We start from the raw sequence: 18114 nt of genomic DNA, 5'->3' as shown, positions 1-18114 counted from the left end.
AACAATATATGACTATGGATGAAGTAAATGTAAATATTAAAATTTCATTGAAAAGTATGACAGTTATTCCAGCACTAGATATTTCAAAAGGATAAATCTAAATTTTATAAATGCAAGCACAAAACTTACATAGAATACAATATTTTTTTTTTAGAAATTAAAATAATCTCTTGGAATAAAACTAGAAATAATTCGAGTTTCAGTACTTTTGACATTTTGGTTAATTCTTAGCGATCACATATAAACTGAAAATATTAGAAATACCCAAAAGTAGATTATTTGGAGAATTTTAATAATTTAGAAGCAACGACGAAGGAAACATTTAATTACTGTTTTTCATGATTTTTTTTTGAAGAATTTTAGCAATATCGATTCTTTCCAATATGATCATTCAATTTTTAACAACTTCTGAATCTGATTAGCTAAACTCAGTCTCAGAGAGCGAGTCACGAGAAAGCTTGAAAATATGAGATTAAAGCTAAAAACAGAATAAAATATGTGCTCTTAAAATGCTGAAAAACCATATCGAAACAGACTTATTGAATTTGATTATACAAAATCCGTGAAATAGTCACCAACAGATTTCGTTTTCTTAACTTAATACAAAATTTTTGATCAACTGATTTTACAAGTAGATATTAATTTAACCGCTAAACATTAGTTGAAATTTGAGTTTAATGACTCGTTACAATAGTTTGAAAATAAAATATTTTGTAAAGTACCATCTCAGAATATGAAACAAAAAGCATTCAGCACTTGTCTTTTCAGCTAGTCATTATTTTAAAAGATAGAATGAAAGCCAGAGATACGCTTAAATTTCGTGATAAATATCGGCAGTTGCGTATTTTAGCTAGATTTACCTTTTAAGTTTAGAAAATTGAATTTTCTCCTCACCTGCAAAGTTTCAGAAAGCAATGTAAAATAAGATTTTTTTTTTTTTTTAAGATCAGTGCACAAAGTTTTAAAGATATCTGAATTGCATTTCCCTCGGCTGCCAAGTCAAGTTTATAATTAGTAGTAAATCATCTTAATAGATTTTGCAAGAGATAATTTATAAGTTCCCAAGCTGTCAGCAAAAAATACTGTTCGATGTTGCTCCATTGATATCTTTTATACGTAAGAGCGATGAACTCCAGTCTTGATGTCGATATAAAATCATTTCTTAGCCATGTTGAGAAAGATCCATCTTACACTAAATTTCTTTGAGCAATATCTGAAAAGAAAGCATGAATTAATGCAACTTAAAAATGAATATATTAGTTATAATGAATGAAAAAACAATATAGCAAAAACAGTAATTTGTGGAAGTAAATTATACAAAAATTTATCAAAAAACAAATCAAAGGTTTCAGTACCAATACCAATGACTACATTAGATAATTTCTTTAGAATCCGTTTCCTAGTGCATCAAAATATGGAATTGAAACTCTTTTCTTAAAGATTTTAAATTATAGTAAAATTTATTTAATCACTAAATATTTCTATTAAGATTAATCTATTTCCGTGGCCTCGGCATGTATCAGATCAAAGCAAAAGTAAAATGCAGTGCAAGTGATAATCGCGTTATGAATACACATTTTTTTTAAGTGACAAATATTTTCATTTCCGGTTGATTTTTTTAGCACTATTTAATTTCAACTTACCATGTCGTTGTACTTCAGAATTTTTTTTTCCCATTACAAAGAATACATTTTCTACGTATCTTGGAAATCTGGTCTCGATCCTAGATGAGTCTGGAACTGAAAATAGTGTCTGAATTTAAGAAATCAGAAGTACAGAGTGAATCGTTTTTCTCTCTGCAGCATAATAATCGGCAAATGTTGAAGAATCCATATAGCTATGGGTTCATTGACGTTATATTTGAATTGAGTATAAATACAGAGACGTGCAATACACTTTTCATTGTTTGCAATATTTGAAGGAATGTTCAGGGCAAAAGCTTGAAACTGTCTAGTAGATAGCATTTATTACATAATAGTGTAAATATATACTGAATATTTATTAGCTTCAATCCCACATAATTGAAACATGCTTATTTTTATATACCAGTAAGATTTACGGTACTGCATATTTCCAGTTATGTTCTCTCGATTCCAGAGATTGAATAAAATGCATCTATAAGCACGATTGTAAACCAGTCAAATTTCTCAGAGCAAATCAATTTCAATTTTCATAAAATGTCACACGTTGCAAGAAGTTAAGAAGAAAGGTAATATCAAACACTGAAAGTGATAATATATTCGAAAATTGATATTGCTGCTTCTTCAACAATAAAAGTTCATTTTAAGTCTTAGTCGTAGGGAAATATCTGAAGAAAAATTTCTTCCAAAGTAAGAGTGTTTAAAATTTTTTGAACTGTTTATATTTCAATTCCTGTAATAGAAAGTTTGAAATGAAAGACTCAAGACTTTAACGTTTATTATAACTCGATTTGTTCCGTTTCCCTGAGTGTTACTTATAAATTGAATATTCTTGATACCTTATTTCCGAACAATTTTTTTTCCTCCTGTTATTTCATCCAAATTCTATTCGTTTTTCATTAACAGAACAGATAAAAACAATATAAACGAGTTGCAATTATGTAAGAGATTCAGAAGCTCAACATGATTTTTTTTTAATTTGTTCATGCAATTCATTTTCAGGAAGATTTTCAGTTATGACAACAAGATTTCTTTTCTATCTCTGATTTCATTCGCGAACATGTCTATGACAACTGCCACACGCAACAGATTTTTCTTTAGCATAGTTTGTTTAGATAGTTCAAAAGATCGACTATCACTTGAATATCTAGAAAATTCACGATTTACTAGCCACTTTTGAAGAGTCTTATAAATCAAAATAAATGGTATTTTATGATGAAATCCATTCCTTTTAGTTGCTGCTTTAGACTGCTTTAGAGTTTCATTTGCTTTGAAGTTTGTGAAGAATTCATAGCATGTTGATATTTTCTTTACTCATTTATCCACAATGGCTTGAGAATTTCACAATTGTACAGAATGCATCCATCAGTCATGGATTGCACACATCAGAATATTCAATTCTGGAATCCTTGAAAAAAAAAACGGCTGTGACATTAGGAAATAAATTTTAAATTATTCATTCAGACAGTTTCGGGATATGATTCTAATGCATTTTTAAAATTTTCGATTTGATAAAATCAGAATAAAGTGCAATTTTGAAAAACTAAAAGGAAAAAATTATCAAATAAAAGGATTTCGTTCTCGAAATATTTCCTTACTGTTGAAAATTAACCATTTTATGTAGATTAGTAGCTAAATAAATTCATCCGATTATATAATATAGGTTTTATTTGATTGAAAAATTTAATTACTAGCAATCGTTTAATATTTTCATTTCTAGTTCTCATTTTCGTTGCTTCTCTAGGGATTGGTCATTTCCTTAAAGAAAACGAAATCATTTCATTCTAGTTAAAATCTTGATATTCGTTTTGCCATCGAACAGGAAAAACCTCAGTATGATTTTATTTCGGAATTATTTTAAATAATCTCAAACGCTAAGTCCTATACATCTACATATAAAAGAGATTCATCCTGGCTTTACCTTTATCCAATTACCATAGCCTAGTTCTTTAAAAGTAATTAACATAGATCAGTCCATTAAAACGAATGATATATTTGTTCATTTACTCGGAACGTGTCGCCATTCCAGTTCCGATGCCCCATTTGGATACATATGACAAATTTACCCTTATATAAAAGTAATTCAATCTTAATGTGCAGAATTGCTTTCGATACAATTACTATTTTTATTTATGGTACGTTAATAAATGGACGTTTCTTTTATGACTTATCGATATTCGACAGTGTGTCCAATCGCAAATTGGAATGTGACAATGCTTCCATACGGATAACTACTAGAAATTAAGAAATGTAGAAAGAACGAGATTAATATTTCGAGACTATAAAGAGATCGATTCAAAAATTTACGTTGCTTCCGATCATTTCGAGAAGTTTAATAAAATTTTAATAAAAAAAATATTGAAATTTCAGATTCCAAAAAAATTAACTCGAGATAGATAACAGTTAATAGAACAAATTGATAACCGTTAGGTTAGAATCGTTTCTGGATTTAAAACAGCTGAAGAACAAAGGAAAGATAAGATTTGTTTCCAACAAAAAATCAATTTTCCAATATTATATTTCTAAAATAAGTGAATCTAATAAAAAAATGAGTATCGAAAAATAAGGATTCTACTCTCCTATTATAGAATTTTGAAATGAATGAAAATCAAGATGGTGATTTTAAATCTGACTTCGAGCAAAGCAATATTGGAAAGCTAAGATTCGGGTTCTGAAAACTATCCCTTGATTTGAATTTCTGGTTATTAAGCATACATGGTTATTAAAAAGAACAGATAAAAGCGTTCATCATTCAAAAAATAACCGATCATTGCTATTTCATATCCAATATGGATATTAAAAAGCATGGATATTAAAACATACATGGATATTAAAAAGCATTCATCAATAGAAAATAACAGATCCCCGCCATCTGACATCCAATAATCATTAACAATTCCTGCCAATATATTTTATTGATTTTTAGAGCCCAAAATCATTAATTATTCTCTAATATCGAATCTAAATTCATTGTTTAAAACATTTTCATGAAAGTTTTTGATTTCATCAGATTTAATGTGAGCTCCCATTTAATTTCAAGTTTGTATTATCAAAATTGAAGAAAATCCAAACATGGTTTATTTTACGTTTGTGACATCCAATCCAAGATCAAAACTCATAATTAGAGAAGCTTATCCTCTTATCGACAGCAAGGTTTCCTTAACTGCTTTAAACTATCATTCTAGTCACTTATAGGTTTACTCTTACTGAAGGATTTTTGGATTTCGTACTTAGCCATTCAACCGAAAGCTAATTCTCTTGGGGGGGGGGGGAGTGCGTGCTGCGCTTTGTCTTATTTTCGTTCAATGTACAATTCTTTGCCGATTCATTCGGTTTCCCATCTAGAATCTTGGTGACAGTTCGAGATTTACAGCAATCAAGCATTTCATTGTTAGATATCAGCACAATTTCTACAAAACTGCAATCATATTGTAAGAAAGAAAGTACTCGAAAAGGAGAAGACAGCATTTTGAGGTGGGAAACAACTATTATACAGAGCGGCTTTATACTTTCATTCTATAGAGCAGAAATTTACCCAAAATATACGACTATTTTTACCCATTACTAAGATTTAACTGCAACTGCGGAAAGGATAAAGCAATGATTTATTAGACCCTAATGTGCTAAATCGCCTCGACATATGAAAGATATTGTCGATTTATATAAATACAAAAAAGTTGATTTTTCATTGACATTTCAGTACCCGGAAATATTTTATAACCATGTTTTATATGCTGAACAAACACGATCAATATTAAATTGAGGAAACGTTTTAAAATATAGAGAAAGATCATTCAAGGGTTTATTCTTTTAATGATTCAAAAAATTTGAAAAGGCTGCATTTCTTTAAGTTGCCGGGCTTTATATATCTATAAACGAACATTCGAACACTGGAGATTTCCAAAAAAAAAACATTTCTTCAATATTCTACAATTAGACAGAAAATTTACTAAAGTTCTATATAAATCCAGGAAATTGTGAGATTTTAATCTATGATTGGTACAAAATGCTTGGGCCAAGCTACCTAAAGTATTAAAATAAGGACATTAAACGGATATTATCAAACTTTGTACTTACTGAATACAACTCTAAAATCCATGTAAAATCCTAACTAAGCTCGAGATTCTCCGAACTTCTCTAATATGAATAATTCTATTTTGTAAAATTGACAATTATATAACCGTTTCAGTTTATGCTTTATAATCTGATTTTTTTTATAGAAACGTATTATTCCGAAAATATTGCGGGCATCTTTCATTTTCGGGATCATGGAATCATTGTTAAATGATTAACTTTTAATGAATTTATTTTTATTTTTACCCATACAGAAGAGATATCCGTTTGGAATATCTAGTTAAATCATAAATGAAGGAATGGAATAATCACCGAATTTCGAATTTGAACATCGAAGTATAAAATTAGAAAAAGTTCAGCGAGCTTATTTTTTATACGATCCAGATTTTCAGATCCTGTAAAAAAAAAAAAAAAAAAAAAAAAAAAAAAAAAAAAAAAAAAAAAAAAGTAAATTCTTAGGGGAGGTGCAGGGGTGAAAATTTATTTTTTTGGGTAAAGGAAAAAAAAAATTATTTTAATGAAGTACAGCAAACATGCTTTGAGCTTATCGAAATTAGCCATAAAAACGCATTTCACGTAATTCTTCAGACGAAATTATTAAATTATGACATGTTATTTCTTGACATATTACCACACAAAAAGCTTCTGTACACTGACCCTAAACGCACCAAACGCCTCTACTCTCACAGCACAACTCACAATAATAACCCCTTTCTTACACTCCCCATATATTTTATACTACGAACTACCAGCTAATACAGTCCCATTCATTACCCACTCCGCCCACTACCTCCACAATTCCAACACCACACGCATTACCCACTCCGCCCACTACCTCCATAATTCCAACACCACACGCATTACCCACTCCGCCCACTACCTCCACAATTCCAACACCACACGCATTACCCACACCGCCCACTACCTCCACAATTCCAACACCACACGCATTACCCACACCGCCCACTACCTCCACAATTCCAACACCACACACATTACCCACACCGCCCACTACCTCCACAATTCCAACACCACACGCATTACCCATACCGCCCACTACCTCCCCAATTCCAACACCACACACTATCCACACCGCCCACTACCTCCACAATTCCAACACGACACACATTACCCTCACCGCCCACTACCTCCACAATTCATACACCACACACATTACCCACACCGCCCACTACCTCCACAATTCCAACACCACACGCATTACCCACACCGCCGACTACCTCCACAATTCCAACACCACACACATTACCCACACCGCCACTACCTCCACAATTCCAAACCACACACATTACACACACCGCCACTACCTCCACAATTCCAAACCACTCACATTACACACACCGCCACTACCTCCACAATTCCAACACCACATACACTCATTAACCACACCGCCACGACACTTGCAATTCCAACACCACATACATTTATTATGCATCCACCACGAACCCCATAATTCCAATACTACACATCACCCATTCAACAACGAATACCACTGTTCTAACATCACATGTATTACACAATCAACTATGATACCCGGTTTCATTATCATACGTATTATCTATCAACTCCACTAAGACATCCATAGATCCACTACCATCAGCATTATCCATTCCACCACTACACACAGTTCCAACACAATACCTGTATCCAAGTGACCCACACAGTTAAAACAGCATACATTACTTCCACTATAATGGACCATAATTTTAACAACGAACAAACCCATAGTCATTTCCAATCCAGTACAGTTTCCACTCTTTACCCACTATGAATACTAGAGACATTCGTTACAAAATCCTCTGCCATTATTCCTAGTCAATGAATTGTATAATTTTTAATTTACGCATTGAAATCCAGGACAGAAATTTTGCATACTGCGGCAACAATACAACTCAAGTGCAATGTACAACTCAAAAAATAAGGTAGCTTGATTTTAGGGTGGGGGATAACCTACAGCCATGCTTTGATGTCTCTAACGGAATAAAATTGTATTTATAGAAAAATAGAATTGAGAGAAAATTTGTACCCAATGCCATCACTACTAAACTGGTTTCTACGATACAATTCTATTTTTTTCTAAAAAAGTTTGTTCGTTTTGAGGACAGACTGATTCAACTATATGTGAAACCGATAAAATGAAATTTTCAACTAATTATATGCATGTCCCAGAAATCCCAAATCTTTCACTCCTAATGTAGTATACCTCAGAATTGATGTAAAGAACAATTTCAATATCTTAAATGACCGGTAATCAACCGACTTATCACAAATTTTCGAGCTTTTTATAAAAAATAGTTCTCAAATATTCCTTTGCATTCTTTTCCAATGTCTTCCTCCCTTCATCTACCTGACAATTCTTTAAATTGACAATTCTTTAAAGGCATGTATTGCCTAGCTAAAAACTCAAACCACAGAAAGTGAATTATTCTATCACTATGTTTTATCCTTAATGATATGCATCTTTCCTTATTTAAAGATGCAAATAAGATTTAGAAGAGATCAGAATCAACTCTTGGTTTTTTAGAAAAGAATAAATATTAAGTTTGATGAAACTTCTATCTGTTGCTATCTATTTAGACTTACTGTAAGATATTTTAATGAGATGTCTTACGCTAACGTCAAAGCCACATAACGGAATAAAAAAAATTAAGATTTTCCTATATTTATGTAAATTTTTCTCAACGATATCAGTAAATAGTTTGACATTCTAAAATCCAAAAAATTTCAGTATTAACGCTTCATTTATAACGAGCAAAGTACACCTAAGATCAGGATTCGCACAATAGATTTTTTTTTTTTTTACATCAAAGGTCATCCAATAGTAAGACTTATTTTCCTGTCCTGCTTTAAATCATGAAGGTAATTTATCAGTTTCTTTTTTGTCCGTAGAGATGCTATCGAATCTAGGCAATTGAAACATTTTCTTCCAAAATTATTGAAGTACGTTATTTGCTAAAAATTGCTCTAGCTAATTTCTACCAATGAAACGTTTAATCACAACATATATGGAATTATGCAAACGTGTATCTTAGTGGGAAACTGAATAAATCGACTAGGCTTCGACAAGTATAATTTAAATCAGAAAATACGGCAGAGTGCCGAACGAAGCGTTTCCAGAAGAATAAGCTTTAGAAATTTTATCCTACCCAATACGAAATCCAAAAATCTGTCAGTCTTGACAGAAATTTATTTTCAAAATTCAGCAGAATTGAATAAAGTGATGGTTCAAAGCACTAAATGAAATCTAAGAAAAGATTTGTCGATAAGACGATTTAGTTATTAGTGCTTAAAAATGCTCAGTGATGCCGAAAGAGGAAAAATTCAGATTGAGAGAACTTATAGGACTTGACGCACTAAAATATTAATTTTTCGTCACTCTTGTAAGAAAGGTGAAGGCAATATTGTCTATATAAAATTTAATGTTAAAGAAAATCGCTAGGAAAATTAAATTTCCGTAGTCTTGTTTTATATTGCATTCAGGAACATCGAATGTTTTATATTGGAAAATTTTAACCCCAAATTACATTTAGTTCTTAGTTGATTTGTAGTTTAATTTCGATTATTCCAACATATGTAATTTTGATATTTTTCATACGACACCTTTTTTGACGAATTTGATTTAAACCATATCGTATTTATAGTCTATTCTTATCTTAAAACATAGGCTAATATTTTGAATTTCATTTCTTTTTTAAGAGCCTCGTTCTCTCAAATTTACTAAATTCTAGCAATCGTGTTTTTATGAGGATGCAGTATATTACATCTCATAGAAAACTGCGTTTAAACGATCTCCACATACCTGTGATATAAAAATAGGAAAAATAGTTATCTTACGTATTAATTAAAAACTATCACTTGATTAACCTTTTTTTTATTATCTTAATTTAACATACTAATTAGATTTAACATACTAATTTTAAATTAATGCAATATAAACTAATTTAAGATAACAAAATAGGAAATTACAATATAAAAAGAGATCATTACATATTATATAAATTAAGCCATTAAATGGAAAAGAGTAAGGTTGAATATATGTATTAGAATGGGATTTAAGAATTCCAAGGAAAAAACTTGCTTATTTGAGCCTAATATCTAAAAAAATTTCAAGCCCTTTTTACAAGTATCAAAATATGTCTACTGTTCGACAATGGTTTGGAAAACCCTCCTCGCTTTTGCGCATGCGTTAGGATTTGTTTAATTTGTCAAAATAGGGGTAAAAGGAAAGATGAAAGGAGGAGATGTTTACATTTAACAATGAAGACTCGTGGTTTTATGAGACGTAAAAATTAGATAATTAGTAATACAGAAAGGAAAATGAATTAATGCACAGTAAAATATTTCAGAACTATTTTTTTTATTTAATGTAAGAGGCATAAACATTAAATTATGAAAAAATAAATGAAAAATTTCTGTTCTTAAAATATGATAATTCATCTTTACAAAATAATCTTTTATATTAAAATGCCGTTTTTTATGCGCTATTGAATTTTTTGACAATATTTTAAGACTAAAAACAATGGATAATAAAGATTTTGTTCTATTCAAAACTTTTTATTTTCATTTTAGGAATTGCTGTAAATATGGAGCCTCTTAAAAATATTATCTATAAAATGCTTGATATTTTATGTATTTTGATATTAAAAGAGTTATTAAAGATTTTTCTACTTAAGAATATTTTTAAATACATAACATGAAATTATTACTAAACTTTTCTTTGTACCCCTCTTTAAAACTTTTTTGCCATTTGAACTAGCCATATCAATACGAAAATTTGAGTTAAAATAAAATGCGGTCAGAAACGACACAACATCCACACGTGAAAAAAAGTGAAGTATCTAATGGGGTAAATCCAAGGTCAAAGGTGAATGCCGGAAATGTGCTCATCGTTCTGCGCCTCACCCCTTCTAATGATATGGAAGCGTCGAAATGTAATCGTTTCAGAATCCGTTGACGAACAGCAATCTCGAATTTTTAATTAGTTTACTTCCATTACTGAAATGTTTAATTTCTGATTTATGAATATTGTCTAAAGTATATATTCTAAATTGATACCTAAAAATCCTTGCAATTTCATTAATGACGTTTTAAGAACTTACTTGTTTTTTTCACATGCGATTTTCTATTACATTCTTCAATTTTAGTGTCTTCCAGTTTTTAAATGCAAAATCTTCCGTAAATGGATAAACGGATTCTTTACGGTCTGAAAAGATTTAAAATGCCAAATTACTTTGAGTTCAGTTTTAACTTTAGTAAAATTCAAAAGAGAAAATTCTATGATACTAAAAAGAAATGGATTCGTAACGAAGGAATTAGTTTAATCTAAAGAGACCAAATCAAAGATGCAAAAAAGTAGGTCTTTGACTCGAGTATGAACAATATTTGAAAGAAAATTGATGAAGACATCCCTGTTAACCTAGGAATTCAAGTTAAGAATGCTAACTAAACTGAATACTAATACTTTAAATTTATTAAAGGTCAATCCAATAATTTGGACCTTTGAAATTTTATTTAACTAAAACCTTTAATATTAATGTATACTACAAACTTTTCAGTTATCCGAGTGAAATGATTCTTGGTTTAGAAGAAAAATTCGAAACACAATTGAACAAGTAAAACAAACAATATTATTTATTGCTGAGAAAAGAAAGAAAGGTTTATATTCACTATATATGATGCGAGATATTTCCTAAGGTATGTCCTTCCTACAAGAGATCTCTAAAATGTCTTACTTAAAATTCCCCGTTTGAGAGCTATAAGTAAAACAATTTGAAGTGCACAGCATTTAATTCTTCCAGTCACTACGTAACATGATAAAATTTACATATAGTATGCCAGCCTATAAACAAAGTTTATTAAAATAGTGCAAAATATTTAAGATAAAGACAATTTAAAAGACTGATGAAAGTTAATCATCAACAAATTATAATAGTAAATTTTTAATTGTCATTATCCACAGAAATTTAAAAAATAACTATGTACCGATTTTCACTGATACCTTGCATTATATTACAATTAACTGAAAACTAAAGAATTTACACTAATTATTCCTTACAAAATTAATTTTGACTTGTTTAGAATAGTTTTTAGGTCAGAAATACACTTTTAGAGCAACATTTTATTTGAAAATCGATTTCTTGACATTAAAATTTCTAAGAAGAAAAAGTTAAAACTGGTTCGTAAATTTATTCCCTAAAAAGAACTTCCGACCATACGTGCATATGAAATTTTTCAAATAATACATTACCAAATATGGTACAGGATAAAACGTTGCTAAAGTATAATGGTTGGCAACTTAACTCGTAGCTGACATTTTTGGAACTTGTTTCAAGTGTTCATCAATCTAACAGAATTTTTTTTTTATGGCTGATACATTTATTAACCATTTAACTGTTTTATTTTCTTTACTATCTAATAAGATGACACCTTCTATTTTGGAAATATTTTCTTATTTTGATTCAAATGGAAATGCATTGAATACTTGACTTATCTATGTATACGAAGTAATTTTAATATTGAATTATAATCGTTATGGATGGTTTATTTTTTGCTTACAACTATCAAAATTTCATAAATCGATGCACGTATGGCACTCAGGCAAAGCAGTTAAACGGCTAATGTTAAATAACAGTAACACACAACACTAAAGAATACTCGTATGAATTCAGTCGTTTATTTATGGAAGTTTGTTAAAGCAAAATTACTTCCCCGTTTTATATCTTAAATATGGAACGGCACATTCACTACAGTATTCTTTGGATTAATACCGTTTCCGAAACAATATCTTCAAGCTCCTACAACGATGGCATAAATACCTTGATTATGATGGTTTTGCCACTTTCTAGATGTCCGAAGTGGACAAAAAAAAAAGTATTATTCCACCAAAAACGGCAATATCTTCCTTTAGAGAAGATTTCATTTCGTAGCAAATGCTTCCAAAACAAAAGATCAATAATATTTAAGGTCCATTTATCGTCATGTCAAAATTTAATCAAGTCTGATCCGGGTATTAAGCCTTCTCGTGACATGGTAAAAACTGAGCCCCTGCAGCATTTCTTTTTTCCAGTTCAGTCACAGAATTCCTGTTTCTTCCCAAATTTATACAGACGTAATTGAATGGTTCTCCTGTGACATTTTAACTCTCCAGCAAATATTATAAGCTGGGCGCGAGCTTTGAGCAGAGTGCTTCAATAATAATGGACGGTTTTTCAACCTTCAAGAATGCAATCTGATGACGTACATCATTTGAGTCAGTTTCGCATAGTCATTCACTCACGACTCTCCACACTGAAAGCAAATGCAGCTTTCCATGCAGCTACATAAGTATTATTATCCAACTCATAATGAAACCTCAAAGCTAAAACATTCATTAATAATGAAATGTTCAGTTCAGAATTGTGCATACTACAGATCAGCTTTCAACATGTTTGACAAATCATACAGTTCTGCATTGACTGACGGCTCAGGGGAATGTCAAGCTCTGACTTCAACTCGTTAATACCGATATCACCTATTTGAATTTCTTTTTCTCCCTAGCGGCACGAGCACAATGCTACTTCTGTATACTAAATTTTATCCCCCTAGCTCACTTTGTTTAGTAGTTATCGTGTTAACTTATATTCAAACAGTCGGACAGACAGGCTAACTCTGAATAGATTTTGCTCTACATTTGATAGAAATCTACATATTTGGTGTAAAACTTTATATCAAATTACATCAGTCTAGCTCAAATCAGATTTTAAGTTACTTTTATCATAGACGGACAGACAAACATTTTATAAAAATGTGTTTATGGAATTTAAGAAGGTTCGTCAAAATACCGAATTCAAAGTTTTTGATGATTATAATATTTTTTTTTTTCTATACTTCGCTACAAGAGAGTAAAAATGCACGAATATAATCGGATTCACCTACATATAACATTCAAGGTTAAGATAGAATCAAATACAATTCAGATTTCGTATATTCGTGGAGGGAAAGATGATTTATCATTCCTCCTATACGAGTTGAAATAAATAAAAGAAAAAAATGACATTCTTTATGTTTTTAGTGATGATGTCTGGGTTTCGGGATAGAAACAAAGAATTCTGAAGAACTTATTTCATTTAAATGCGTTATATATTTTGGACTGGTGCATATTAAATTTATTATTTCAGATTATACGTCTGAAAATTGATAAGGTATGGAAATTTGAACTCTGGAATCAGCTGCTGGCGACATTATTTCATCAAGTCTGAAAGTTACGAGTTTCAATCTAAAATAATGTTTATTTAGATCAGAAACAATATTTAAATTTGATTTAACATAGGAACAAACAAAATTAAACCAAACAATTGCCAGACAATATCATACACAAAGAATGCAATATTAAAAGAAAAATTAAGATGAAAATTGTCAGTTGAAAAAGAGTAAACATGCTGAAATATGTTAACATGACTTCGTTGAATATTGCTAAAGTAACTAATCCTATATCCGAATTTCAATTGATTTCAAATTGTCAAGGTCTTTTATTTAAATATTTTTCGTATCCTTAATTATTTTACTTATAATGAAGTGCCAAAAAAGTGCATCGAATAACAATTTTTGATATTTTTCTAATCAAAGTTGGTATACGTATATCACATAAACTTATTATCGGATTTAAAACATCTTAACTTTAATTAATGATGATCTTTTAGAACTGAATAACAATAAATTTCCAAAAAAAGATGTGGCATCTCATTAGGAGGATAGATGTTTTATAGGTTTGAGTATTTCGGGCCTTTTCCTCAAGAACGAGACATTTTCCTTAATAAAAGGATTCACAGCCAATGAGTATTGTTCCTGCTTTCAACTTTTCTCCGTAGGGATTTTCAGTCTACTTTCCATGGATTTGATTACTAATGAGCCAGATTTTGGTTTGTAATGAAGAATAAATAATGCATTAAATCTTTTGAACTTAAGAAGTAATATATCATTGAATATTTTATTTTCGTATAGAAATTATATAAGAAAAGCGATGCAACTGCTTGTTATACATGGCAAGCAATTTTAAGGTAGAATTATCAATTAATTATGGATTAATGAATCTTTGCATCGTGCTACGAAATGGATGATATTACTAGGTTCTTGGCTTAAAAACTGGAGGGTTATGATTATCACGCATGTTAAATATAGATAAAGTCAAAACACATTTACATTAATCAAGTAGAAAAATGAAATAACTATCAAAATTTTAGTATGGCTAAAAGTGAACTATCTCTAAAACCCTAGATAAATTTTTGTTGTTTGGAAAAATAGAGAACTACAGATATTATAAATCTCACATTCAGATTCTATCAGTCTGGGACTCACACCTACTATTTAATTACATATTCTCTTCCCTATTACAATTACGAGGTAGCAAAGAAGTAAGCATCTTATTAGACAGTGGCTCGAATCTTAGACATGAATTATGGCAGATAAATTTTTACATACCTCAGTTGCATCGTAAATAATATTGTGTACACGCGTGGATGCTGCACAGGTATGAGTCATAATAAATAAATAGTAGATAGTTAAATATGCATTTCATAAAGTTTCTAAAATAAAAAAATAATCGTAATCTAAAATAAATAATTAAATTTGTTGATTAAGCTCAGAATGTGAAGTGAAATCTAGTCGTTTATTAAAAGAGAGAACTCATAACGTGCATTACTGTTGGTCAAAAAAGGTTTACATCTGCTATTGAGTAAAAAAGGCATTGTCTCGCCTAAGCTAGACAAATGATGCAAAGAATAGTTTGAGACTTGTCAAAATATAATGCATGGAAAAGAATCATTATTTAGAGAATTGTTACTATTTTATGTACATGAAAAATTGAAAAGCATTCTTTAAAGAAAGTTAATGATTAAGTATATAAAATTCCTCTTTTTAAATGGATGATTTAACAACAATAAGAAAAAAAGGAGAGGATTCGAAACATTTTGTAATATTTATGTAGTGAAGCCATAAACAAATGCTGAAATATTTTTAATTTCTGCTAGATTAATTTAAAAAATTAAAAGCAAAAAGAAAAAAAATCCGTTGTGTTATGTTTAAAATAAACAATATTCAATATTTAAAACAATTTTCCTTCGTATTCTATTCAAGTAGATGCTGAGTAATAAACATTTGGTATGAAAAAAATAATAGTAAAGAAGAGAAATGGTAAGTCTCCATGGGAAATCTTACTAACATTTTCCAATGCACCTGCTTAATTTTTCCTGAACTCTCTAGAAACTCGACTTCAAATACGATAATTCATCTGCGCGCGCATTCGTTTCTGCCGTTGGTTGAAACTCTGTTTTCCCTTTAGTTCGTAGTTGGATGTCAACGTTGAGGAAGAAAAATCTAGTATCAGTATTCTGCTCAGCAATTTTGATTCCATCCATGCTTTCCATCGATAATTTATCTTAAACTACGGAAATTCGGTAAGTTTTTTTGTTGCAATATTTTATTTTTGAATATGATTAACGTGTTCCGTCAAAGGGATATCGATATCCAATGAATATTTACTGAATGCTGAATTTACATTTTCTAACGACGTTACGACTTTATGTAAGTTTGATTATATTATATAATAAATATCTGTCGGATAAGTTTACTTTTCTTTTTCTTGTATAAATTTCTAAAGCGATTATATTTACTGTCTTCCTTTTTTAAAAACTTCTTTCTAATTCGTTTGTCTCAATGAATGTGTTAATAATAAATTTTGGACTGCTGATTATGTTCTGCCGTAAATACCTTATTTTTATCTGATAATCTAGCATAAATGTGTTCATTTTCTCAGTTCGAACTATTTTCATGTTTTGTAGGTTCTTACATTATATAAAACCGCGATTTCGAATTTTAATGATGTTAATAAAATTTTCTTTGGTCAGATTAATTTGACTCATGTTATCACTTTTTATTTAAATTGATTTGTTTTATGTTTGTAAAGATGGGATTTTCATTATAAATCCTGGCCTTAATTTTCTTGGATCAGAATTTTCGAAGCCACTTCTACATATAATGAAGATTTTCAATGCTTCAAATCATTATAATAAAGTATTAATTAACGGTGAAGGATTGGCGATTCTTGGAGATGATTTTGACATCTTTTATTTTCATCCTTAATATCAATAATTTCGACAGCTTTTAATATATTTACATCGTAAACAGATGCTTATTTTGGGATAAAGTGAAGAATAGTTTGCCCCTGAGTTTGTCGCCAATATAGAAACCAATCGGAACGCTCTTGTAGCAACCCTAATGCTGTTTTCTTTACTACTATTTGCAATGGTTGAGTTGTACATGAAATATAAATATATTATAAAAAATGTTAAATTAAAAATACTAAAAAAATATCGATTAAAAATTGTAATTTTGTTCTTTATTATAATTAAAAGCTTATTAAATAAAGAAAGTTAAAATTATTAAAAGTTATTTTCTTTTTTTTTAATGTGAATAAGAACAGAAAATATTTATTCTTTTGTAATTTTTAATTGTCAGTATACGCCTTAAAACATCGTCTGCATTCTCACTTTAAAAGACAGCTGCAATGGAATTCTTAGCAGTTCTCGTAATTCGTTTGGTGTTCTAACGGTTGGTTCCCTATATATATATATATAATATAAATTTGACGAGTTGATAAAGTTGGGGAAAATGATGTTTGATTGAAATTTTGTATGGAGAATGTTCCGATTGCTTCTTTCTCCGTTATTTCTTTTCTTTTGGTTATGTACTGTTTCTGTTATTCACACAGTCTTTATGTTCAATGTGCTAGCTAAACTACTAGATTCCCGCTCCCGCTGCTAGCGAAGCCGTAGGATGTTTTTCTTTAAGTTAAAAAATTCTGCCCAGTGCCTTCTACAGATGCCGAAGGTACCCGGCAGTCTGGGGGAAAAAAACAATACTTATCAGTAAAAAGTCCTAATTATATGGTGGGAAATGGTACTGTAACTGTTCCACGGAAATATATTTTGGTCCGCCATCTTTATTGGCGACTTGGCATTGTTGGCTCAGCAAGGGACACACTAAAATTCACGTTTACCAATATTTTTATTGTGAAATTTAATTTCTGAACAGTTTTTCTTATAAAAAAAATTTGAATTTTATTGCTACTCTCAATTTTTATATTCCCATAAAAGTATGCTTCAATATGCTATTGTCCCCGATCATAAATTTTCTTAGAATCTTCTTACAATCTTGAAACAATTAATTTTATTACAAAAAACAAATCACAATTTTATTACAATCTTAAAACCAAACCAAATAAAATTTTTTCCGCAATGTTGGTATTGAAATTTCTCAATTTATTTTGTAGTTCCAGTATGACTAAATCGGCAACAAGCCTATTTTAAGATTTTACACTTGTTTTAAGTGTGTATAATGCAAAGGAATT

The 18114-nt window shown here is 30.1% G+C and overlaps 2 long non-coding RNA genes across 2 annotated transcripts in view; one reads left to right on the top strand and one right to left on the bottom strand.

Moving 5' to 3' along the window:
- Nucleotides 1-447: 447 nt before the first annotated feature.
- Nucleotides 448-13179, bottom strand: LOC129974846 (uncharacterized). Its single transcript, XR_008784978.1, has 3 exons — nt 12548-13179; nt 10832-10935; nt 448-1213 (listed from the first exon to the last, which is right to left on the bottom strand). It is a non-coding gene; the product is annotated as an uncharacterized LOC129974846 (long non-coding RNA).
- Nucleotides 13180-16009: 2830 nt separating this feature from the next.
- LOC129974845 (uncharacterized) overlaps nt 16010-18114 on the top strand; it is a 42514-nt gene continuing 40409 nt past the window's right edge. Inside the window, exon 1 of the long non-coding RNA XR_008784977.1 lies at nt 16010-16162. This is a non-coding gene — a long non-coding RNA (uncharacterized LOC129974845). The remainder of the gene's footprint in view (nt 16163-18114) is intronic.

This window comes from Argiope bruennichi, chromosome 7 (assembly GCF_947563725.1).
Source record: "Argiope bruennichi chromosome 7, qqArgBrue1.1, whole genome shotgun sequence".
NCBI classification, from domain to species: Eukaryota; Metazoa; Arthropoda; class Arachnida; order Araneae; family Araneidae; genus Argiope; species Argiope bruennichi.
The sequence above is the reverse complement of the archived record's forward strand: the minus strand, read 5'-3'. Positions and strand labels throughout refer to the sequence as shown.